Here is a 25,719-nt window from a genome sequence, read left to right as displayed (position 1 = left end):
GCCCAGGTCCTGATGGATTCATGGCTGAATTCTATAAAAAATTTAGAGAAGATTTAATGCCAATACTCCATAAACTCTTTAATGAAACTGAAAGAGAAGCAGTCTTCCCTAAATCATTCTTAGAGGCAAGTATCACTCCGATACCAAAACCAGAGAAAGACTCAACCAAAAAGGAGAACTATAGACCAGTCTCACTAATAAATATTGATGCCAGGATTCTCACAGCAAATCATCAAGAAGATTGTACACCTTGACCAAGTGGGATTTATTACAGGAATGCAGGGATGGTTCAGTCAATTTGCAGGGATACGCAAATCAATAAATACAATACACCACATCAACAGAGCCAAAAACAAAAATCACATAATCATCTCAATAGATGCAGAAAAAGCTTTTGATAAAGGCCAACGTCTGTTCATGATAAAAACCCTACAGATACTTGGAATAGATGGCATGACCTCAATCTGATAAAGGCCACTTAGGACAAATCAACAGCCAACATTATACTAAATGGAAAAAAAATTGAAAGCCTTCAGTCTACAACCAGGAACAAGACAAGGATGTCCACTACCACCACTTCTATTCAATATAATACGATTAATCTGGAAATATTAGCCACAGCAATGAGACAAGGAGAAATAAAAATAGGGAAAAAAGAAGTTAAATTATCATTATTTGCAGATAACATGATACTTCATATAGAAAGCCCCCAAAAAATCCATTAAAAGATTGCTAGAGGTAATAAAATTAAGCAGTGTAGTTGGATACAAAGTCAAAATTCAAAAATCCATAGCAATCCTGTACACAAACAAAAAACTCCATGAGAAAGAAATTATGGAAATATCACCTTTCACAATGGCATCTAAAAAAATGAAATGCTTAAAATCAACCTATATGTTGACTTACGTAAGACCTATATGCTGAAAATTATACTACCCTAAAAAAGGAGATTGAAGAGTATATAGAAAATGGAAGGATATTCCTTGCTCTTGGTTAGGAAGACCCAACATTGTGAAAATGGCCATACTCCCAAAACTGTTATACAGATTCCATGCAATCCCAATCAAAATACGATTAACATAACTTACAGATTTAGAGGAAATATTCCTAAAATTCATCTGGAAAGAGAAGCAACCTAGAATAGCAAAGGCAATTCAGGGCAACGAAGGTAAGACACGAAGCATCAATTCCTGACTTGAAACCATACTACAAAACCACCGTAATAAAATCAGCATGGTACTGGCAAAGAAATGGACCTGAGGATTAATGGAACATAGAAGATGCAAACACTACTACAAAGACACTCAGCCATCTGGTATTTGACAAAGGGGCTAAACATGTTCACTGGGAAAAGGATAGCCTTTTTAATAAATGGTGTGGGAAAATTTTGTTTTCCACATGCCAGACTGAAAATAGACACTTATCTATCACCATGCACAAAACTAAAGTCTAAATGGATCAAGAATCTAAATATTAAAACAGAAACACTAAGTCTACTGGAGGACAAGGTAGGTAGAAATCTTGAAGACATAGGGGTAGGCAGAGAATTCATGAATAAAAAGCAAACTGGATGGGAAATACTTCAAATAATCAACAATTGGGATCTCATATTACTAAAAAGTTTTTGCACTTCAAAAGAAATCATCAACAAAGTGAAAAGAAAACCCACAGAATGAGAAAGAATTTTAGCCAATAATCATTCAGACAAAAGACATATGAAGAATAAAACATATAAAACTTGAAAAATATCAAGCCCCCAAATTCAAAGACCCTTTCCAAAATTGGGCACTGGAGATGAACACACAGTTCTTAGATGAAGGCATACAAGTGGCAAATAAATACATGGAGAAATGTTCACCATCACTGGTCATTTGAAAAATGCAAGTTAAAACAGCATTGAAATTTCTACTCACTCTGGAAAGAATATCCATCATCAAGAAATCAAACGTTGTTATCAGATGTTGGTGAGGATGTGGGGAAAAAGGAACACTTCACCACTGACAGTGGAAGTGCATATTAGTGCAAACACTGTTGAAATCAATATGAAGATTCCTCAAAAAACTAGAATTGGAAGTTTTATTCAATCCAGCTATTCCCCTCCTAGGAATTTCCCAGAAAATTTGAAAAGGTCATGTCACAGTGATACATGTGCACCCATGTTCATAACACCATAATTTGTGATAGCTAAATCTTGGAAACAACCAAAATGCACATCAACAGCAGAGTAGATGAAAAATATAGTATTTTCAACCAACATACATTATGAATCTAGAGAAATCACTCCTAAAATTCATCTGGAACCAGCAAAGACAGTTATAAGCAGCAAAGGCAAGGCAGGAGGCATCACAATCCCTGAACTTGAAGTTATACTACAAAGCAACCGTAGTAAAATCAACATGGTCCTGGAATTAAAAACAGAGCCAAAGATCAAAGGAATAGATTAGAAGATACAACCACAACTACAAACACACTCAACCACCTTATTTTTGATAAAGGGGCCAAACATGTTCACTGGGAGAACGACAGTCTCTTTAACAAATGGTGTTGGAAAACCTGGCTCTCCACATGCCGAAAACTAAAACTAGACCCATGCCTATCACCATAAATTAAAATCTAAATGGATCAAAGATCTGAATATTAAAACAGAATCACTACAATCTATTGGAACACAAACTGGGTAAAAACCTTGAAGACATAGGAGTAGATAGAGAATTCATGAATAGGAATCAAACTGCACAGGAAATACTTTCCAGAACCAATGACTGGTATTGTCTCTTATTAAAAAGTTTCTGCACATCAAGAAATTTCCAGCATAGTGAAAAGAAAACCCACAAACTGGAAAAAAAATCTTAGTGAACTGTCCCTCAAAGGACTTCTGTCTAAAACACATAAAGAATAAAAAAAATCAGAGCCCCAAAATTCAAAGATCCAATCCAAAAATGGGCATCTGAGATTAATACACAATTATCAGATGAAGAAATATAAATGGCAAATAAATACATAAAAAATGTTCATCATCATTACTCATTAGAGAAATGGAAATTAAAATCACACTGAGATTCCATCTCATTCTTGAAAGAATGGCCAGGATCAAGAAAACCATCAACAACAAACGCTGGAGAGGGTGTGGGGGAAAAGGAACTCTCCTGCACTGTTTGTGGGAGTGTAGACTGGTGCAACCATTGTGGAGGTCAGTCTGGAGATTTCTCAAAAAGTTGGTATTGGAAGTCCCATTTATTCCAGCTATTCCACTTCTAGGCATATTCCCATAAGAACTGAAAACATCATACCACAGTGATATATGTGCACCCATGTTTATTAGCAGCACAATTTGTAATAGCCCGGGAAACTTAAGTGTCCATCAACTGAGAAATGGATTAAAAAAGTTTTGGTATTTTTATACAATGGAGTACTACTCAGCTATAAAGAATGATCACATTGAGATATTTATAAATAAATGGGCACAGCTTGAGACCATACTCATAAGCGAAATAGTAAGAAATGGTAATAATACAGAAAAGTATGTGGTAAACATGATTCTCCGTTATATTGATTTGAAGCCTTATAATGTTTTCATTCATTAATTGGAATGGTTTTATTCTGGGTTGTTTGATTTTATTGTCTGTAATGATATGAACAGTTATTTTGAAGAAAACAAGACAATATAATAGCTAGTGCTGATATAATATCATCTTATTTTGAAGTCCATGAAGCTTTTGTTCTTCTGTCTCCATCGGTTTATCATGTTGTATCTTATTGAATTTTATTATATGTGATAGTATAAACAAAAATTTTTATAGACAAAGAGATAATATAGAAACCATTGTTCATTTTCTTTTAGTTGATTCTAAATACCCTGTCATACTTTTATTCTCTTGAATGGTTTTACACTGTCATGTAGTGTTTGATGCTATAATATATGAAATTTCACTCAAATATTTCAAGGAAAGAGACACTATGGTAGATACTGTTATGTCGGGTTATCTTGTGGTGAAACACTATGTTGCTTAAATTGTTCTGTCCTGACCTGTGTTATTATGTTGTTATGTCCTCTTTTATCTTAATCTCCTTCTTTCTTTTAATAAAAGTATGTGGTATTTTTATACAATGGAAAACTACTCAGCTATAAAAAGGATGATCGTGAGGCCAGTATAGGTAAATGGAGCCAATTTGAGAATATCCTCATTAGTGAAATACACAAGACTCACATTACTAAATACCAAATTGTCTCTCTAGTATAAAAAAATAAGAACTGACAGAATAATGGGATCCAAAAAGTATAACAGATATTGTAACAGTGAAAGGGAAGTAAAGTGCTCTAAAGGATATAATGCTATGTGTGGTATGTAAAACAGATGACCATATTACTACATTTCTGTTAAATCACTTAATAGAAGGGTTTGCACTGTCAATGTTTGAGTATCTAGTCACTTTGATTTTGTAACTTTAACAATTATTTTTAAGATGACAATATTTAATGTATCAACTAAAGATTTTATGATGGTTTTTTAAAATTCTGTATTATTCTATTTTTTCTTTTTTGTTTTTTTAAATTTTCTTTCCTTCTTTGAATAAAAAAATTGGAAAAAAAATTTAAAAATAATAGAGTGATGGATGAAACAAACCACAACCCCAAGAAACTTGATTCTACCATAGGAGATAAATATGAACAGAAATGACTGCTAAACATAATAAAATATTAAATGTTCTCAGAGAGGCATAAAAATGTTCTGGGCGAGAAAAACAGAATTCATATGTTTTTTTTTTTTTTTTTTTAAAGAGATGAGGTAGGAGATGAATTGGCATCTAACATGAGCTCTGAACTCATGGTATGACTTCAAATAGTGAAGAATATGATATTACTGGGCGTAGGTATTCAAAAGCAGTTGCCAAATAATAGGGTGAAGTGGAAAAAAAGAAAACAAACCAAAGCATAGAGATCCTGAACTGTAAACACCTTCAAGTAAAAAGAGGATAAATGAATCCCAACAGATCATTCCTATTTGTTTTCTAGAAGGAATTGAACTTTTCAGCCTGGGACTGTAAAAGACATTATTCTTCTAATGTTAATATGAAGTTAACGTTGATATGCCTCTAAGAATTATGTGAAAATCCATATTTAATCATTAATTACCAATTTGTAAAGTAGCAAGGATATTTCTCTCTTTTCAAGTGAAAATAATCTTTTAATAAAGACATACTAAACGATTAACAGATTTGTCACTAATAAGAACCCTAATACTAGCTATGTTCTGCTGGAGCCTGAAACAGTGTAGGTACTTTTGGCTTCTGGTATGAAATGGATGCAGAATAGAAAAGGAAGTTGTAGTAGTCACTGAACAAATGTCCTGAGATACCCTGAATGGAAGTGTGTGGTATTTGTCCTTTCCAGATGTGAACACGTAGAACCAGTCTGGCCCTTAGTTTTTTGATTACTATGTAAAATAAAAATTTTCTTAATATAAGGTAATGCACTCATTGTTATACATTGGTACTGTTAGTTCTCATAGCTAGGCAGCAGTTTCTTTTATAAATTTGGAAAATGTAAAAGCTGAGGAAAATATATGTTGGGAGGTTATTTGAATGCATGATAGATTTCTCAGTTAAAATTATAACAAACCTACATATCACTACATTGATGACCCAGTCTTAAAATTTATAAGTATATTAGTTTTTTAAAAATGCTTACTTTGAAGGAATTTGCATATTTCACAGATTTCAGAAAATGACATTAATAGCAAAATAAAATGACAAAATTCATGAAATTATTTCTACTTTTTAAGAGAAGAAGGACAAGCATTTGGGGCACTGAAACAAATCAATGTCTGAAATTCACAAATTAACCCTGAGATAATAAAGACACAAACAACTCTGTTGTGACACATAAATAGCGAACTATAACCTGTAAATAGCATATAATGACAGCTTTATCTTGTGTGCTGGTTCTTTGAATATCACTCTAGTGAAGTCTCCCCTCCAGGAAACAGAAGGGAAAGATTAGAAATTAGATGGTTCAGCATTTTGTCATGTGATTGATTGGACAAGTTTTTGACATCTTTTGGTTTGGTGTGAATGTGTTATCCTAAAATTCCTGTTTGAGATTTAACCAGTATCACTAGTATGATGGCATTAAGAGGCAGAGACTCGGGCTGGGGATTTAGCTCAGTGGCATAAGCGCAGGCAGTAGTGAGTTCGATCCCGGTACCGATAAAAAGGAAAAAGCCAAAAAAAAAAAAAAAAAAAAAAAAAAAAAAAAGGCAGAAACTCCTAGGAGCTAAGTTTGTGTCATGTGGGCAGATCACTTCTTCCCTACACCACATAATACCATGAAAATCACACCATCCAGGAGGCAAAGAGTGAGACTTCTCTAGATTATTTGTAAGTCAGTGGCTAGGAAATCAGCCCGGCACACTAGGACAACTCATGAACAGTAAGAAGCACTGCTAAAATACTGCTTTCCAAACCTTAACAACACAAACTTTGGCCCACTTTTCAAACAGCCATTGAAAGAACAGCTACCAGGAACCTACATACTTTCTGATTCCACTACTTGCTTTGTGGAAGAATATAAGATAGATTTACTTTAACCTTTTATAACCAGTGTCCTCTTTTTCTACCATTCCTCACACTCCAGTGCAATAGATAGTGTTTCTTTTTCCTTAGGCAGAGAATAAGCAGTTCACCTTGTTGGGAATTTATCCTTTATTTTTACTTCATATTCTTGAATTGCAAATGGTTAAGAATTGAAATTGTATCTGGAGGAAAGAAATTCTAGATAGGTCATTTATTATTATTATTATTATTAACATAAGTCTCTTTAGCATCTGTTATATCTTATTGAAATTCAGAAAGCTAAACACAGCTGTTATTCCATAGTAATGTGGGAATAAGTGGTGGAAGATGTGAAAATTTTTTCTCCAAAGGATTGGGAATCTGAAGAAAGAGAAAAGTATGGGATTTTTTTGTTTAATGTTTAACTTGAGAGTAGTAGGATTTTTTTGAACTTCCTGAGAAGTGCAGTGTAACAGATATAGTGATTATGAATTCAAAACACCACTTAAGAAAATTTTTTAGGGGGCTGGGGATTTAGTGCAGCGGCTTAAGCGCCTACCTTGCAAGTGTGCGGTCATGAGTTCAATCCCTGGTACCAATAAAAATGAAAAAGACAAAAAAAAGAAAATTTTTTTAAAAACTCAAGAACAAATGGATTAGAGTCTATACCTGTTTCTAACAGACATGTTTATGTCTTTGTGAAATAAATTACAGTTCATATTTCCCTTAACATATGAAACTAAGTCACCTAGCACACCATTTCCTCAAAAACTGTCTCGCACACATAAAAAAGTGAAATGGTAATCAACGGCTACAGACTGTGAGATGGTCAATGATATCCTGGGAGATAAGTGAGAAGCTATTTGTAGCAACTAAACCAGTATTTCTTATTCTTTCCTATCCTGTTTCCCCTACTCAGTAGCACACATCAATCTGTATTAGAAACTCAAGAGTAGTTTTAAAAGCCATTTTCTGTACTGAACAAGTGTTTAAAATAATCTGCAAAAAGTGAATAAAAACCTAACATTGAAATGGTCTTTCCAAAATGTGATCACTGGAAATTAGCAGGTTGATTGCCTTCCTCCCCTCCTTCCTTCTCTCGGCTTATTTTCAAAAAGCAAAGCCAAGGCAACATTTCATTTTGTCCATTATATTAAAGTTTAATAAATGAATGATGCTCCAAAACATCCATCTCCATACACCCCAAAACCTAGTATAAAATGCCTGTGGACTGGAACACTGAACCCAATAACAGTATTTATCACAGTCTTCAGTTGAAACATTGATGCAGAATAAAAGAAGTTGAGATGGTCTGTAATATATGTAGGAACCATTTCAAAAAGAGAACAAAATCTTGCTCAAGGGAACAATCTATTTCATGCAACCTAGGGTCCACTGCAGTCAGAGCTAAAGTTGAAAATATTTAAATTTTCAATAATTTAATAAATTATTGAAAAGTTAATTTCAATATTATTGAAATTATTGAAATATTAATAAAATGATTTTTTGTTGACAACTTTCAGAAACTTGAATGAATTTGATAGCAGGGTAAAACCAGTACCATGACCTAAGTTGTGTAGTTAAAGTATCTAACTTTTCCGTGGATATCTCAGCAAGCAGGGGAGGATCGCAGGTTCCAGAGGCACCGCGGCCAGTGGTGAGTGCTCAGCACATTCTGCCCAAATTCCAGACTGTTTGGGACCTTCAGGCTTCCGGGTGCAGTGAAGTGGAGAAGTGGGTTTGAGGCCTCTACATCCGCCTCCCCATCCCAGCTGCACTTGGAGAACTGTGGAGCTTCCAACAAGTAGGCGGGCACACGCTATCCCCTGAGCCCAGCCTGTTAGGGACTTCCGCACCTCACCATCAGTGTGCAGAGGAGGGGCTGGGCGGATCTGGGGTACCTGCATCAGCCTCCCCGTGTGTCTGGAGGACTGTGGATGCCTCAGCAAGCAGAGGAGGATCGCAGGTTCCAGAGGCACCGTGGCCAGTGGTTAGTGCTCAGCACACTCTGCCCAAAGTCCAGACTGTTTGGGACCCTCCAGGCTTCTGGGTGCAGTGAAGTGGAGAGGCAGGTTTGAGGTGGCTACATCCGCCTCTGCATCCCAGCTGCGCGTGGAGAGCTGTGGAGCATCCAAAGGGCAGGTGGGCGCACAGTGTCCTGAGGCCCAGCTTATCTGGAACTGCAGAGTTCTGAACAGGCAGAGGAGGGGCATTGGTTCTGCAGGCCCAGAGGCTTGGAGTAACGGGGTGCCAGAGTCTCAGGAGCTGCAAACATAGAAGGGGATTTCCAACAGACCCTGAGGAAGCTTTCAAATAACACTTGAAACACAGAAATATAGGAAAATGACAAAACGAAAGAGCAAATTACAACCTCAAACCTCGAGCCCATCTCAGGAAACCCTAGGAGCAATGTATATAGAAGAAAATATATGCCATTCACCTCAAATATCGGACACAATAGCTACTGAAATTAACAAGCAACTCCAGTAAGCTTTAAAGAAATTCAAACTTGAAATAATCTCCCAGGTAAAAGATAAAAATGATAAAAGAAATGAAAGAGATTCTGAATATATCTAAAGAAAACAGATAAAAAATTGGAGGAACTAAACAAAAAGATAGAATCCCTAGACGAGCAATATAAGAAACAAACAGAATACATAATGCAGATGCACAGAGATATACAGGAAATAAAAAACTCCACTGAAAGTTGTAAAAACCACCTTAATGAAACTGAAGATAGAATTTCAGACCTTGAATACAGGATTGCAGTTAGTGAACAGGAAAGGAAAGATCTTTTAAAAATAACAAGGAATCAGGAAACAACAATTCAACAACTGCAAGACAATGCAAAGAAAAATAACATAAGAATGATACAGATTAATGAAAAAGAAGGAGACAACATAAAGGATGTCAAGAGGATATTTAGAGAAGTAATAGTTGGAAATTTCCCAAGCATGAGATCAGAAACTGACATCAGGATCAATGAAGCACATAAAACTCCAAATAGACATAACCAAAATAAAATTACACCCAGACATATAATAATCACCATCCCAGAAATCCAACACAAGAATAGATTATTAAAAGCTGTCAGAGAGAAAAGACAGATCACTTACAAGGGAAAACCTATCAGAATCACAGCAGACTTCTCAGCATAAACAATACAGTCAAAAAAGAGCATGGAGTGAAGTATTCCAGATCCTAAAGCAAAATGATTTCCAACCTAGACTGATGTATCCTGCAAAACTATCATTCAAAATTTATGGGGAAATATGATACTTCCATGACAAAGAACAGCTGAAGAACTTCATGAACACCAAACCAACCCTGCAAAAAATATTGAAACACCGTTTAGATACACAGAGGAAAAAACCACTAAGCAAAGCAGATAATTAAACAGAACAGAAATATAAAGATGCAACAGCAGAGAGATAAAATGTCAACAATAAACCAGCATTTAACATTAATAACCATTAATGTAAATGGTCTCAATGCACCAATCAAAAGAAACAGACTAGCAGAATGGATCAAGAAACAAAATCCAACCATATGCTGTTTACAGGAAACCCATCTAACCAAGAAGGATACTCACAGACTGAAAGTCAAAGGATGGAAAACAATTCTTCATGCAGCAGGAATCCAAAAAAAGGCAGGAGTAGCCATTCTGTTTGCAGACAACGTGAACTTTAAACCAACAATGACCATAAAGGACAAAGAAGGTCACTACATACTCGTTAGGGGAAAACTCCAAGAGGAAGAGATAACTATCTTAAATATATACGCACCAAACTCCAGAGCACCCAGTTATATAAAACAACTATTAACAGAAATGAAAACTCAAATTATCAGTAACACAATTGTAACAGGGGACCTCAATACGTCATTGACACCAAGGGACAGATCAACCAGACAGAAAATGAGCAAAGAAATAACAGAACTGAATCATACCTGCGAACAAATGGATTTGATAGACATATACAGAATGTTCCACCCAACAACATCAGAATACACATTCTTCTCAGCAGTACATGGATCATTTTCTAAAATAGACCATATATTAGCTCACAGAACATATTTAAACAAATGCAAAAGAGTTGAAATCATCCCTTGCATGTTATCAGATCATAGCGCTCTGAAGTTAGAAATTAATGATAAAACATACAGCAAAAATCTCGCAAACACATGGAAACTGAATAACACCGAAGAAATTAAAGAAAAAATTAAACAATACCTAAAAGAAAATAAAAATGCAGATACAACTTACCGGAATTTGTGGGATGCAATGAAAGCTGTCCTCAGAGAAAAATTTTTTGCACTGAGTTCCCACATCAGGAAAACAGAACGAATACAAATAAATAACTTGATGCTACATCTCAAACAGCTAGAAAAAGAAGAGCAAGTCAAGCCCAAAGCCAAAAAAAGAGAGGAAATTATAAAAATCAGAGTAGAAATCAATGCAATAGAGACTAAGAAAACAATCCAAAGAATCAACGAATCAAAGAGTTGGTTCTTTGAAAGAATAAATAAAATTGATAAGCCCCAGGCCAACCTTATTTAAAAAAGGGAAGCAAAAGCTCAAATTCATGCAATAAGAAATGAAAAAGGAGAAATCACTACAGACGCAATAGAAATACAGAAGATCATCAACACCTATTTCGAAAACCTCTACTCTCAAAACTTGGATAACACAGAAGAAATAGACAGATTCTTAGAAACTTATGAAGTACCAAAGTTAGATCAGGAGGATGTAAAAGTGTTGAATAACCCAATCTCTGTTAATGAAATTGAAAATGTAATTAAGTCCTTACCTACAAAGAAGAGCCCAGGCCCAGATGGATTCATTGCAGAATTCTACAAGAAATATAAAGAAGACCTAATGCCGACACTCCTCAAACTATTCAATGAAATTGAAAGGGAAGCAATCCTTCCCAAGTCATTCCTGGAAGCAAATATTACTCTAGTACCAAAACCTGAGAAAGACCCAACTGAAAAAGAAATCTGCAGACCAATCTCCCTAATGAACACAGATGCAAAAATCCTCAATAAAATATTGGCAAATAGGATGCAGCAAATCATCAAGAAGATTATACACCATGACCAAGTGGGATTCATCCCAGGAATGCAAGGATGGTTCAACATATGTAAATCAATAAATGTAATCCACCATATCAATAAAGCCAAAAGTAAGAATCACATGATCATTTCTATAGATGTGGAAAAAGCCTGCAATAAGGTCCAACATTTATTCATGAAAAGAACTTTACAGAAAACTGGAATAGATGGTCTTTAACTCAATATAATAAAGGCCATTTATGACAAACCAACAGCCAGCATCATACTAAATGTCCAAAAATTGAAAGCCTTTACTTTAAAATCAGGCACAAGACAAGGATGTCCTTTATCACCACTCCTATTTAATATAGTACTGGAAGTACTAGCCAGAGCAAGTAGGCAAGAGGGAGAAATAAAAGGGGTAAAGATAGGAAAAGAAGAAGTTAAATTATCATTCTTTGCAGATGACATGATACTCTACATAGAAGACCCCCTAAACTCCATTGAAAGACTCTTAGATACAATAAATGAATTCAGTAATGTAGCTGGATACAAAATCAATACTCAGAAATCAATAGCATTCCTATACACAAACAACAAAATCACAGAGAGGGAAATAAGAGAAACTACACTCTTCACATTAGCAAGCAAAAAAATGAAATATTTAGGAATTACTCTTACAAAAGAAGTGAAAGATTTATACAGTGAAAATTATAATACACTGAAAAAAGAAATTGAAGATGATCTCAGAAAATGGAAAGACATCCCTTGCTCATGGATAGGAAGAACAAACATTGTGAAAATGGCCATTCTCCCAAAACTGTTGTACAGATTCAATGCAATCCCAATAAAAATACCATCAACATACCTTATAGATCTAGAGAAATCACTCCTAAATTTCATCTGGAACCAGAAGAGACTTAGAATAGCAAAGGCAATTCTAAGCAGCAAAGACAAAGCAGGAGGCATCACAATCCCTGACTTGAAGTTATACTACAAGCAACAGTAGTAAAATCAACATGGTATTGGAATCAAAACAGAGCCGAATAGCAATGGAATAGATTAGAAGATACAACCACAACTACAAACACACTCAACCACCTTATCTTTGATAAAGGAGCCAAGCAGGTTCACTGGAAGAACGACAGTCTCTTTAATAAATTTTGCTGGAAAAACTGGCTCTCCATTTGCTGAAAACTAAAGCTAGACCCATACCTATCACCATGTACTAATTTAAAATCTAAATGGGTCAAAGATCTGAATATTAAAACACAACACTAAGTCTATTGGAAGACAAATTGAGTAGAAACCTTGAAGACATAGGAGTAGGTAGAGAATTCATGAACAGGACTCAAACCGCATGGGAAATACTTCCCAGAATCAATAGCTGGGACCACTTCTTATTAAAAAGTTTCTGCCTGTCAAAACAAATCTCCAGCATGGTTAAAAGAAAACCCAAAAACTGGGAAAAGATTTTAGTGAACTCTCTCTCAGACAAGGGCCTCTTGTCTAAAACATATAAAGAATTAAAAAAACTCAGACCTCCAAATTTCAAAGATCCAAAAATGGACATCTGAGATGAATATGCACTTCTCAGATGAAAAGAAATGGCAATGGCAAATAAATACATGAAAAATGTTCATCATCATTAGTCATTAGAGAAATGCAAATTAAAACCACACTGAGATACCATCTCACTCCTGATAGAATGGCCAGGATCAAGAAAACCAACAACAAATGCTGGAAAGGCTGTGGGGAAAAAGGAACTCTCCTGCACTGTTGGTGGGAGTGTAGACTGGTGCAGCCTTTGTGGAGGTCAGTCTGGAGATTTCTCAAAAAGCTGGGATTGGAAGTCCCATTTATTCCAGCTATTCCACTTCTAGGCATATTCCCAGAAGAACTGAAAGCAGCATACCACAGTGATATATGTGCACCTATGTTTATCGCAGCACAATTTGTAATCGCAGATCTTGGAAACAACCCAAATGTCCATCAACTGAGGAATGGATAAAAAAGTTGTGATATTTCTATACAATGGAGTATTATTCAGCTATAAAGAAGGATCACATTGAGATATTTATGAATAAATGGGCGCAGTTTGAGACCATACTCATAAGTGAAATAAATCAATCTCGCATGTATGAATACCGAATAGTTTCCCTAATGTAAGTAATGATTCAAATATATAAAAATATGTGGCAATCATGATTCCCCATTATGTGGCCTTGAAGCCTTATAAAGTTTTCACTTATTAATTGGAAAAGCTTTATTCTGGGCTTCTTGATATGGAAATACTTGAAGCTATAGTATATGAAGTTTTATTCAAATATTTCAAGGAAAAAGACACACACTATGGTAACTACTATTAAGTCGGGTTATTTGGTGGTAAACCACTAGGTTCCTGAAACAGTCATGCTTTAACCTGTATTGTTATATTGTTATGTCCTATTTTATCTCAATCTCTGCCTTATTCATTAAAAAATTATTTAGTTATTTTTTATGTTTTTTTTTAATTAAGGGGAAAATTTAAAAAATTAGCAGGGTATATAATAGTAACTTGTTTGATTTCCTATTAACTTGTTTTGAAGTCCTGTAATACTCGCACTATCTTGTTTTGACTGATTAGACTCTGTTCCATTCTGTATGATAGTATCAAGTTTGAGGGTATCTGCAACTACTTTGAAGGCAGTAAGATTCACTAAGATGCCCATTCTGGTTTGACTATTGTCTCCTTTGGAAGTCCTGTAATGTTTACAATGCTTAAGTTTTATTGGTCTTGTTCTCTACTGTTTTGTTCAACTTTATAATATATAATGAGATAGACAATTCTTTTTAAGGAAACAAGAGACATTGTTGATAACCATTGTTGATAACCTTGTACTCTGTTTTACATCATGTGCTATGTCTATCCTTGGTTTGACTGACAGCTTTGTTTTGCCATATTTGACTTTATTCTCCCCCCCCCAAAAAGTAATAAGAACTAAGGAGTAATAAAACCCAAAATGTGTAAATTTTGTTGTAAAAAAGAGAGGGGAAAAAAAAGAGTTCTAAATGATACAACAGCAAGAGTGTTTAGGGTGTTAAATAGCTGACCATATTAATGTTTTTGTTGGATCACTGAACACAACTGCAGTCTCACTGTTTGAGTGTCCACTTTGTATGCTTTGATACTGTGATTTGAGCAGCTATCTCTAAGATGATAATATGTAATCTTTTAACCGGTGATTTCTTGCTGTTCTTTTTTTTTTTTTTTTTTGTAGTTCTGTATTACTTGTACCCTTACACTGATTGTTTTGTTTTGTTTTTTCTCTTTTTCCTTTTAAGTAAAATTTTTAAAAAAGTATCCAACTTTTCTTCTATTTCATGGAAGACTTGTGTGTTTCATATGAATACTAACATATATGAGATGAGATGGTGAGAAACAAAATGGTCGAGTTTTTTGTTTGTTTGGTGATTTTCGTTTTGGTCTCCGTTAGTACCAGTCCCAAGGGTCTTTGCACTGAGATGTATTCCTAGCCCTTTTGTATTTTTTGTTTTGTATCAGTGTCTCAATAAATCAGTACTTTGCCCAGACTTGAGATCCTTCTACCTCAGCCTCCCAGAGTGCTAGAATTACAGCAATGCACCATCATGCTTGGTTAATGATCAAAAACTTCTTAAAATGCAAATAAGTTCATTTGCATTTGTAAGTGGAGGAAACCATTGTGAAATGCTGAAAAAGTAAGAAGAAGAACAAATTGGAGAAAAGATTTCTACTTGTAACACTCAAGGAGCTCCTCAATTGATGACTTATTTCTAGTGTTGCCCCTGGGTATATCTACCATTCCCTAATCTTGCTAGGATAATTAAGACAGTTACTGTAATGCAGTCTCAGTTTGAGCTGGTCAATGTGGCATCAACATCAAATAAACTTACCCTAAATAGCACCATTACCAGTAGAGTGGTTTTCTGCTTATAGGGTGTGGGAATATAGGAGAAACAAGGATGAAACTTTTGCAGGAGCTGTTCTTTGCATATTTCCATGGAAAGATTGGCCCTGGTGAATATTTAGGGAAACAATATTAATGCTGCTGCTTCAGAGGATCCATGGGGAAATCTGATAAATATCTGATGAAATTAGTCTCCAACATAATTACATTAAAGTCAAATTTGTTTAACTTTTTCTATGCTTGGTTATTTCTGCACAGCCAAAAAAGATGTTAATTGGCAACCTAGCTTCTAATGTGTTTATACCACTGGTGGTTCATTAAGTTCAACTTTTATAATGCAAATGAAAAGAGATTGCAGCTGGGCTTTTTATTTAACAATTCAATGTTGAGGGGTTTATTTTTAAAACGAGCTTATGAACTTTAAAATTCACACTGATTTTTTTTGCTACAAATCTTCTAACAATGTCAATTTTTAAAAGTATATTGTGTGTCCATAAAAGTATTATTCATTTTTTCTAGATACTAGAAAATAGGACTAAGGGAAACAATAAACAAGAGAGGAATATTAGCCTATTTACCCTGCCAGCGACGGAGAGGATCCCTTCCTTGAGAATTTACCATAGAAAAGTTTTTCACACTTGAATTACCTTCAACTCTAATTGATTATATCTCTTGAACATGCTCTCAAAGAACTCATAGCTTAACTGAATGTACAAGAAATGAAAAATAACACAAAGACTATTTTAAAAAATAGAAAATACATTATATCACTATATACACAAAGAACAAAATTACTACCTATAATATTATCTAAATTTTGCAAGAATTCTGAGGTGTTTTACCTTGTAAATGAAACAGTGTTTAAAGGGGGGGGTCATCCTGTTGTCTTAGTTTTGGATGAATCTCTAAAGTTAGAACATAGTGTTCATTCCATACCTGCATATTTATAAAAGCCTAAGTATTTATGGACAGTTTACTAAAGGATGATCCCAAATCCAGCCCAGTGTACAAAAGACTATTGCTACCTCCAGTGTACGTAGAGGTATGGCTTGTGAAAGAATATTAATAAAGAGGATCCCTTTAGAGACCACTGTGACGTATTGGGTTATCTCTCCCACACACACACTGGGAGGTAATGATACCCATCCACAGATTGGAGAAGCTTACAAATGTACCTCTGCAAGCCAGCATTGCCCAGTGACCCCCCAATGCAAAGCATGTCTCCTGTGGTCAGATCTGAACCTTAGAAAAGTGAAAATTTAGGATCAGTGAGAAACACCCTTGCCCAAGAAGATGCTCAACAGAATACAAAGGAATCCAGGACGTTATGGAGTACTGTAGCTACTAGCATAGTAGCTATAGTACTCAATCTCAGGTAGAAGATTTTCACTGGGGATCACTTGAGCAACCTGAGGTTGTTCTGCACCTGAACAAAATAAAGGTTGAACCTAGCAGGCACAAGTCTTGGATCACAGATATCAATTCAAGGTATTTCTGAATCTTACTCTCCTCTCTTTCCATCTATCCAACAGAGAAGGAACAAATAACCTCAGAGGGAGAAGGGCTAAGTGGGCAAATCATGCATGCTGTGAAACCTACACCCTCTGAGCTAAATTTAGGGTTGGAGGAGGGAAAAGCTTTAATCTGGATAAGAACAGTTTTAGATTAGAATGAACATAAATAAAGTGATAAAAGGTAAAATATCTGGGCAAGCTGTAGAAGTAGCCTAGAATCTCTTATCAGGATAAGAAGGGGCTATGAAGCAGGATAAAATCAACTGTCCCAGAAAGGGTCTCCTGAAGTCCAGCTTTCACTATCTGTTATGTAAGTTTTGAGAGATGTAACTAAGAAGAACTAGATGGCAACATAACTTCTTCACTGTGTGTTACTAAGTACATATACAGTAAGGATTGTTATGTCTTCTCATATAATTGACTGACCCTTTATCATTATTTAAAGTCCCTGCTTATTTGTGATACTTTTCCTTGTTCAAAAGCCTTTGTGTAAAATTAATATCACTCCTCCAGGTTTCTTTTGTTGAGTACCAACGTAATATATCTTTCTCTTTAATATTATAACACTTAATCTGTGGCTTTATATTTTAAGTGGGTTTCTCCTAGACAACATATAGTTACATCTTGAATTTTTATCTGCTCTGACATTCTCTGTTAATTAGTGAATTTAGAACACTGATATTTAAAGTGGTATGTGATATAGTTGAGTTGATATCTATATTATTTGTTATTTTTTTCTATTCATTGCCTTTTTTATATTGATTTTTTCCTCCCACCCAGCTCTCTTCCTTCCTTCTTTGCATCTTCCATTCATTTTTTAACTTACGTGATTTTTTATTTTAAAGAGAGTAAAACTAAGCAAAATAAAACAGAATAAAGTCAATCAAAACAAAACAGTATAAGTGATACAGGATTTCAAAACAAGATAACAGGAAATCAACAATGGCTACCATAATGCCTCTTGCTGTCTTCAAAATAGCTGCCCTTATCATCAGACATAGTAAAATCAAACAAAACTGTACAGATTAGAACCAATAAAAACAAAACAATGAATGCAATACTTCAAAACAAGATAATAGTAAGTCAAAAATGGCTACCATAATATATCTTTCTATCTTTGAAATAGCTGCACATGCCATCAGATACAATAAAATCAAACAAGACAAAACAGAATAAAACCAAACCAAACAAAACAATGAAAATGATACAGGTTAAAACAACTACTTCTAAGATAACTATGTAATTTATCAACTAGTGATTTCTTACTGTTATTTTTTCTTAAACTCTGTATTATTTCTACCCTTTTTTGTGTTTTGCTTTTTTCTCTAAATAAAAATAAAAAAATAAAATGATACAGGACCTTAAAACAAGAAAATAGGGAACTAACAGTGGCTACCATCTTCAGAAGGAGATCCTCTATAAAGGCTATATTGCATCTTGTTATCCTCTAAATAGATGATCAGACTACTGGCTTTAGACCTGCAAAGTCAGTGAAGCACTAAACATTACAAGGATTAAGTTGTATTTTACTTCAATAGTTATCATCTCAGCCTGTGTTTCTCTGAATCAGCTAGTCGCTTATGGGGGCGGGGCAATCCTTGGCTTTTCTCATCTCCCAGCCCACACCCCAGATAGGGCTGGCATCTTCTCCCCGCAGCCAACGTGTGGTTCTGGAAGTGGCTGACTTCTTGTTCTCCATCCCGTGGCCCGTAACTTCTGCAATTCTAATTGAGCATTTTATATAATTTCTTTGTTGTGTTCTTAGAATGTCAATTATGCTCCTTTTAATGTTTATTAGTCATTTTTCTTAGGTTTAAAATCTATATTTACATCTAACCCAAGTCCTTTTTCAAATAACACCATACTACTTCATGTATCATAGCAGTACTTCTAACAATATTGACAGTTCTTAATTTACAAAGGTTCAACTTACTATGGTGAAAATATAATAGACAATCAGTAGAAACAGCATGTCAAATTTTGGATTTTAATCACTTTACAGATTGATAATATGCAGTATAATATTCTCTTGTGAAACTGGGAAGTAGCAGGGAACATTTCTTAGTCAACCACACAATCACACAGGTAAACAAGTATTCTACAATAGACTGTGTTTCCACACTGTCCTACTGGGTAAGTATATTAAATTTCTTATTTATTTAGAAGTAACACCATCATAACTCAAGACGAATGCATAGTGTTAATGGCGTTTTCTCATCTTTTATAACATTAATGCCATTCATTTCTCTGCTCTTAATAATTACTGAACTACTACTTTAAAGAAATTGCTGTCTGTTAGATTAGTTTAGAATAAGGAAAAGAAAATACTTTTGTTTTACCTTCATTTATTCCTCTTCTAACTTCTTCCTTTCTTTATATAGAATTAAGTTTCTGGCTAAATCACTTTCCTTATTTCTGAAGACTTATTCTTATGTCTTGCAAAGCAGGTCTTCTGGCAACTAGATTCATCAATTTTTGTTGTGTGTTGAAGTCTCGATTTCTCTTTCACCTTTGAAGGTCAATTTTGCTAGATACATATTTCTAGATTGGTGGAATAGTTCTTTCAACGATGTACATCTTTCACTCTACTCTCTCTTTATAGTTACTGAGGAGAAATCAAGTCCTTGTATCAAATTCTCTCTTTTTCATCCTATTTCTATATAGTAAGGTATTTTTTCTTCTAGTATCTTTTAAGAAAGTATCATTGTCTTTAATTTTCTGAATTAAATACAATATGGTAAGGTGTAGATTTTGTGTTTTGGGCATATATCTTGCTTATTCTCCAGGCTTCACGAATCCCTTGCTAAATTTGGTAAATTCTCAGCCATTATTTCTTCAATTTTTTTTCAATTTCTTTCTTTTTTTGCTATTTTATTCCCATTACGTATGTGTTGTGCATTTTATAATTAAGCCACAATTCTTGGGTACTATTTCTCCTTTTTCATTATTTTTTTTCTCCTTGTATCTCAATTTTTTAAACTATTGACATATTATTAAACTCAATGGTTCTCTGCTCATATCTGATGTCTACATCCACATACATGGTGAGACCAACAAGGACATTCATTTTGGTTACAGTATTTTTCATTTTGGCTTTTCCTTTTGATATTTTTCTTAGTTTCCACCTCTGTTATATACTCCTCTTTGCTTCATTGTCCACTCTTTCCATTAGAATATTTAAAATATAGCAAAAATAATAAGCATTTAAATAGCTATTATTAATTAAATGATTATATTAATTAATTAAAATTTAATAATTATAGTTATTAAAATTCCTAGTATGATCATTCTAAAACTTCTACTGAACCTGGATCTTATGCAGCACATGTCTCTTTGAGCTGCATGTTCCTTTTAGCATGCTTTATAATTTGTTGTTGAAAGCGAACAGTCTATTCTGTAAAAGTAATAGAGAGATACGAGTCTTTAGGAGGAAACTTTATATTTCTCTGGATAGGAGTAGGATTCTGTTTCCTGTTTGGTTCAGTTGTAGTGTCAGAGGCTAAAATTTCCTCTGGATCCTGATTTTTTGTTGCTTTTGGGTTTTCAAAGATACTCCTAAATAAGGTCTAAGGCTTGCAGTTCTTTGAACTGTAATCCCCTGCTACATAAGACTTCTATTATGCAGTGCTAGGGTGAAGGGGCAAAGAAGCATTGTTAGTCTTATAGTGACCCTGAATTGGGTATTTCTCTTCTCCTAGATTGGTTAGACTTTGATAATACCTTAGTTGTTTGTGTCCTGGTAAAACAGTTTCCCTTGATAGAAGGCTTTTCTAAGGACAAAAAAACACACCAGACATATTTCAGAATGGTTACATTTCCTACCCCCATGCCGAAAGCATGGGAAGATTTTTCTCAAATATTCATAATGAGAACCTTGGGGGGTTCTTAGAGGTTGAATCCCTCCAAAGCATAGAGATCCTTTAAGACTGGAATCCCTAGGAGATTTTAACTTCCAAGTTAGTCCATACTGAGCCTCCAGTTTAAAGTGCTCCTACTGATATTGGCTTTAGCAGTGGGCTTCTACTAAAATAAACTGTCAATCTTGGACATCTCTCCACTTTCAGGGCAGTTGTGGCTCTATACCCTCAATTCTTTGATAGATATAACAAGGCCTGTTGACTTCCAAAGCTTTTAAAAAACAATTCTTTTTTATTACAAGGACAAGACTGACAACTTCAACACATTTTACATTTTGAACTGGAAACCCAAACATTCTATTTTTCTTATCCTTCATTAATATATTGAATACTGTGTGACAGAGCCATTTCTCACTGCAGATACAACAAAGGAAAATGAGATATAGCCACTACTTTCAATGGGCACATAGTTTGAGGGTCAGATGCTAAGTTTATATAAATAAATTGAGTCTAATCCTATTTTAGATTCACAGAAGCTCCTATTAATTGGATAATATGCTTTAGAAATCTAAACTTATCAATTATTAACAATGAATGAGTTTCACTTCTCTATCAAACTTTTTTGTGCTAATTTCTTGAGAAATGAAATACAAACATAATTTTGAAAACTTTCATCTAAGTTTTATGATTCACTATACCATTTACAAACCAAAATTCATCAGTTTCTGAAAAAGAAACAAAATTTATAATCAATATTTTGTCAATAGTTGAGTGGACAATGGTTTCTTTTTTAAAGGTACTTATGGCTATGTTTTACAAAATATATTCTTTACGTTTAATGAATGAACCTATTAAATATATGTTCTGAACACTTAATTTTCTTCATATTTTTCTTATTTTCAAATAGTTTGTCCTGTGAAAGGGAAATTCATACTGTTATAGCTAGATAAGACAAAGGTATTACATGAAACAAATGCATCCAAAAATTATTAAATATTATTCTTTGGGTCCAAAAAAAATCACATATAAAATATGAGATATATAAAGGAAAGAAAACAGTAAATATGTACGGTATGATAAATGAATTCTTTATTACAGTTTGTATAAAAATTATATGTATACAATTAAAATGCAGGAAAACTAAATTGGGAACTTGGTAACTGGGGTTAAAATATGGTGAGCTTCATGAATTATTTGGCAAGGAAGTAAAAGTATTAACATTTGTAAGTTTAAAAAATTTATGCTGTAAGCTCTAGTTAGCCAATAAAGAAAGAGACCTCAAATTGGTCCCTCTGGCATTATCTCAATCCTACTTCTAAATCATGGACAAGAAGGAAAGAATTCAGAGGAAAAAATCCTGCAGAATATAAAGACAGGAAGTTTTTAGTAACTGTATTTCTCATATTTCTCCAGCTTCTCCTTCACATCCATGGTGTAGGATCATGTTTGTTCTGCCCACAAACCAAGCCAAATTGTTGATGTTAGGGTTTGGGGGAGAACATCAAGAAATTCTTGGTGACTGATTTGGTGATTTTTAGCATTTTGAAGACAGCACTTACTGTTGATATGTAATACATACATAAAAGGTCTAAATCCACAAGCTGTTCTGATGGCAAAAGTTGGTGGGTGGAATGGGAGAATCAAAGTTCTGTGCACCAACTGTAGGCCCAGCAGAAGGAATCAGACTGGACATCATCTAAAGAATTCCATTCAGAAGAAATCCCTAGAAAAGAAAGGTGAACAGTGGAAAAATCAGAGATTAAAGATGAAATTATAAATATTCAGCTTCAGAAAATACTCCCTATATTCAGGTATATACAGCTGAGGAATCCCCAGTAGGAACTCATAAAACCATCAACACAAGCAAGGCTTATTACTTGGAATCCTCCACAATCAGAGAACAGAAAGACTTGGTTACAATTGAACAATCCAGCAAGTCATTCTGCCCTGTGTCACATTTATCTCCACACTCGAACACTAAGCTAGCCAGGTACGCACTGGTGAGTGGAATTCAAAGAGTAGATTAGTTAGATGGGAAAAAGTATTTCAACATGCCCACGTTCTCAAACTGAGCTGACAGACCAGTAAGATATAACAGGAAGATGTTTCAGAATCATGTGACTATTAGGCTGCATTGTATCATTTATCACCTGAAGCTTACAAGAAAAGTTGTGAGAGTTGGCAGAGATTTCATCAAAGTGGTTATGGAATGGAGATGTGGCATGTATTAGGAAAGTAAATTGAAGAAATCATGTTGAGAAAGACTTTCTGCTTGTGTACCATGGAATCCAGTTAAATCAATAAAAATGATTACACTTAAGCAAAATCACAATGGCCAATATAAAGGCTTGCCTGAAAATTGCTTGTTTTATCAAGTGATCTGTATGTATAGAAGCCCTGAAAGTGCAAGAATATTTTGTATCTAATATGTGTGGAAAAATCCACATTGCTTTTGTGCATTGCTAGGACCAGTTTTGGCACAGGAATTAAGTGGTTCCTTTTTGGGATGTAACTGTCAATCCTTCTTTAAACAGATGGCTGTTGTTTCATTATTTATTGCACCTTCCCTTGGTACTTCTCTCTTTGCCAATTGTTGCTGCAGAAGAGTCATTAATTTTGGAGGAATCACTAGCTATTGAGAAACAGGATCCAGAGGCTCTTTTTCTACCTACCTTCCGATATGCATCTGAAATAAGGTTGGAGACTGATTTCAACTATTGGTAAATCACAAAGAATTACATAAACTATTCCTATGCTTGACCTTGAAGAATTACTACTAGTACTGACTTTTTCAGATTCTCTTTGTGGTTGGATAGGAGCAATTCTACATGGGTAATATTCTGGATGACAACTAATTGACTGCATACTGCATACTACATAACTGAACAGATATTGCAATGAAAATCTCGATTTTTACACTTGAAATGATTAGTTAAGATCATCTAGCTACCATCTAATGAAAAAAATCCAAATCAAAACTATTTCATTTGAGTGATGTGAATGTTCTGTAAGAGTGGAATCTGGCATCAGGACACTTTGTGTACAGGATAATAAAGCCACATGTAACTTGGTGCTTATGTCATCATGTGGCAACACATCTAAGAATACTACTTTCATACTGAGTCCTAAAAACATCCTGTGGAGGACTCTGGCTTATATCTCCTCCACTTCCTATTGCACTCAATTCTACTCTCTATCAAAGCATACTCATCAGAAGAAGGGATTTGAAAGAGCTCACTTGAGCAAAATGTAAGATTACAGTCTCACCAGGAAAGCGAGAGAAGCAATCACAATGTGCTTACCAGTCTCACCTAACCAGAACTAGAACCCATAAGAATCAATGTCAAGGTCCAAAGAATCAGAAGTCAAGAGCCAGTTGCTAGGAGCCTAAAAACTTTGTGATGAGCCAATAGTTTTGAGATAGGTCATTGGACACTGGAAGATCAAATAAAATAAAGACCCATAAATATTTGTTACACTACTATGGTAATGAAAATGCAAAAACTAATAAGACACAGATTTCACACTGAAGGAGGAAATGATATACTAGAAGGACATAAGGAAAGGGCATTGTAGGAAATAAGAGAGATAATACTGAAAGCTCAAAAATTTTAGAAGAAGTTATTACCAAATTTTGATGGAAAATGTGTGAGTAGAAATGTTATTGTATCTTGGCTGTTTTGAAGAGTGCTATAATAAACAGGGGAATAAGTGTGTCTCTTTAACATATGGGTTTTATTTTCCTTGAATTTATATCTACCTAGCAGATAGATTGCTTGATCATGTGGTAAATCCCTTTTTAATTTTTTGACAAAACTCTACACTGTTTTCCATAATGGCTACACTAACTTACATTAGCAGCAATGGCATACACTTTTTTCAAATGCTTGTTATCTTTGATCTTTTGATCACTCAAAAAGGTGATCAATTTGGCCATTCTAATTGTACTTTCCTAATAATTAGTGATGTTGAACACCTTTTCATAAACCTGGTGGCCATTTTAATGTCTTCTTTTAAGGAACATTTATTTAAGTCTTTTGCCCATTTTTAACCAGGAAGCTTAGTTTTAAAAACTAATTCCATTCATAACATGGCAAGTAGTTATTCATTAGCTAAGGTAATTCTAATCTTCATTGCAAATCATTCTGAGTGTATTTAAATCAGTGAGTGTTTCACATGTGTGATAAGGATATTATTACACTAAATACACAGCACCTCAGCAAAAGAAATGTACCTTGAAGAGCAAATAAGATTTTGACAGACATGCTTAGAGGAGGTAAAATAGGAATTTTTAAGAGTTGGATGGAGATCTTACTCCCTACTAAATTTTAAGGACAGCATTAACATTTTGAGAAACTCATATTGCCAAGGTATCAGAAGTATGACTGATTTATGTAACAATATTTTTAAATCTTCAATATGGGGCTGAAAGAGTAATAAGATACAAAATTTACAATAGATATTGTAATAATGAAAGAAAGAACGTGATAAAAAGGAAAGAACAACTGGGATGTGGAAAGGAAGAAAGGAAAAGATTATGTGTATGCTGGCAAACATATATAAAAGTAAGTATGTATTTGTATGCAAGATAGTTAGCTATACTATCAACCTCTGCTAGTTCATCAAAATAGTTTGTGCTGTCATTGTTTGATCTATTATTTTTGTGCCTAAATCTTGTAACCTGAACAACTACTTCTAAGATAACAATATGCAATATATTAACTAGTGTTAATTTCTTACTGTTTTTTTAAAATTCTGTATCATTTCTATCTTTTTTTTTCTGTTGTTTTTTTAAAAAAAAAATGCTTCAAGATC

At 34.4% G+C, this 25,719-nt stretch overlaps 1 long non-coding RNA gene across 1 annotated transcript in view; it reads right to left on the bottom strand.

Annotated features, from left to right (window-relative positions):
- LOC134475572 (uncharacterized) overlaps positions 1-22,621 on the bottom strand; it is a 38,662-nt gene extending 16,041 nt beyond the window's left edge. The window contains exon 1 of the long non-coding RNA XR_010046740.1: positions 22,484-22,621. This is a non-coding gene — a long non-coding RNA (uncharacterized LOC134475572). The remainder of the gene's footprint in view (positions 1-22,483) is intronic.
- Positions 22,622-25,719: the final 3,098 nt, after the last annotated feature.

The sequence above is a fragment of the Cavia porcellus genome, unplaced genomic scaffold (assembly GCF_034190915.1).
Source record: "Cavia porcellus strain 051 isolate PalLab524CR breed Dunkin Hartley unplaced genomic scaffold, mCavPor4.1 scaffold_4, whole genome shotgun sequence".
In the NCBI taxonomy this organism is placed as follows: Eukaryota; Metazoa; Chordata; class Mammalia; order Rodentia; family Caviidae; genus Cavia; species Cavia porcellus.
The sequence above is the reverse complement of the archived record's forward strand: the minus strand, read 5'-3'. Positions and strand labels throughout refer to the sequence as shown.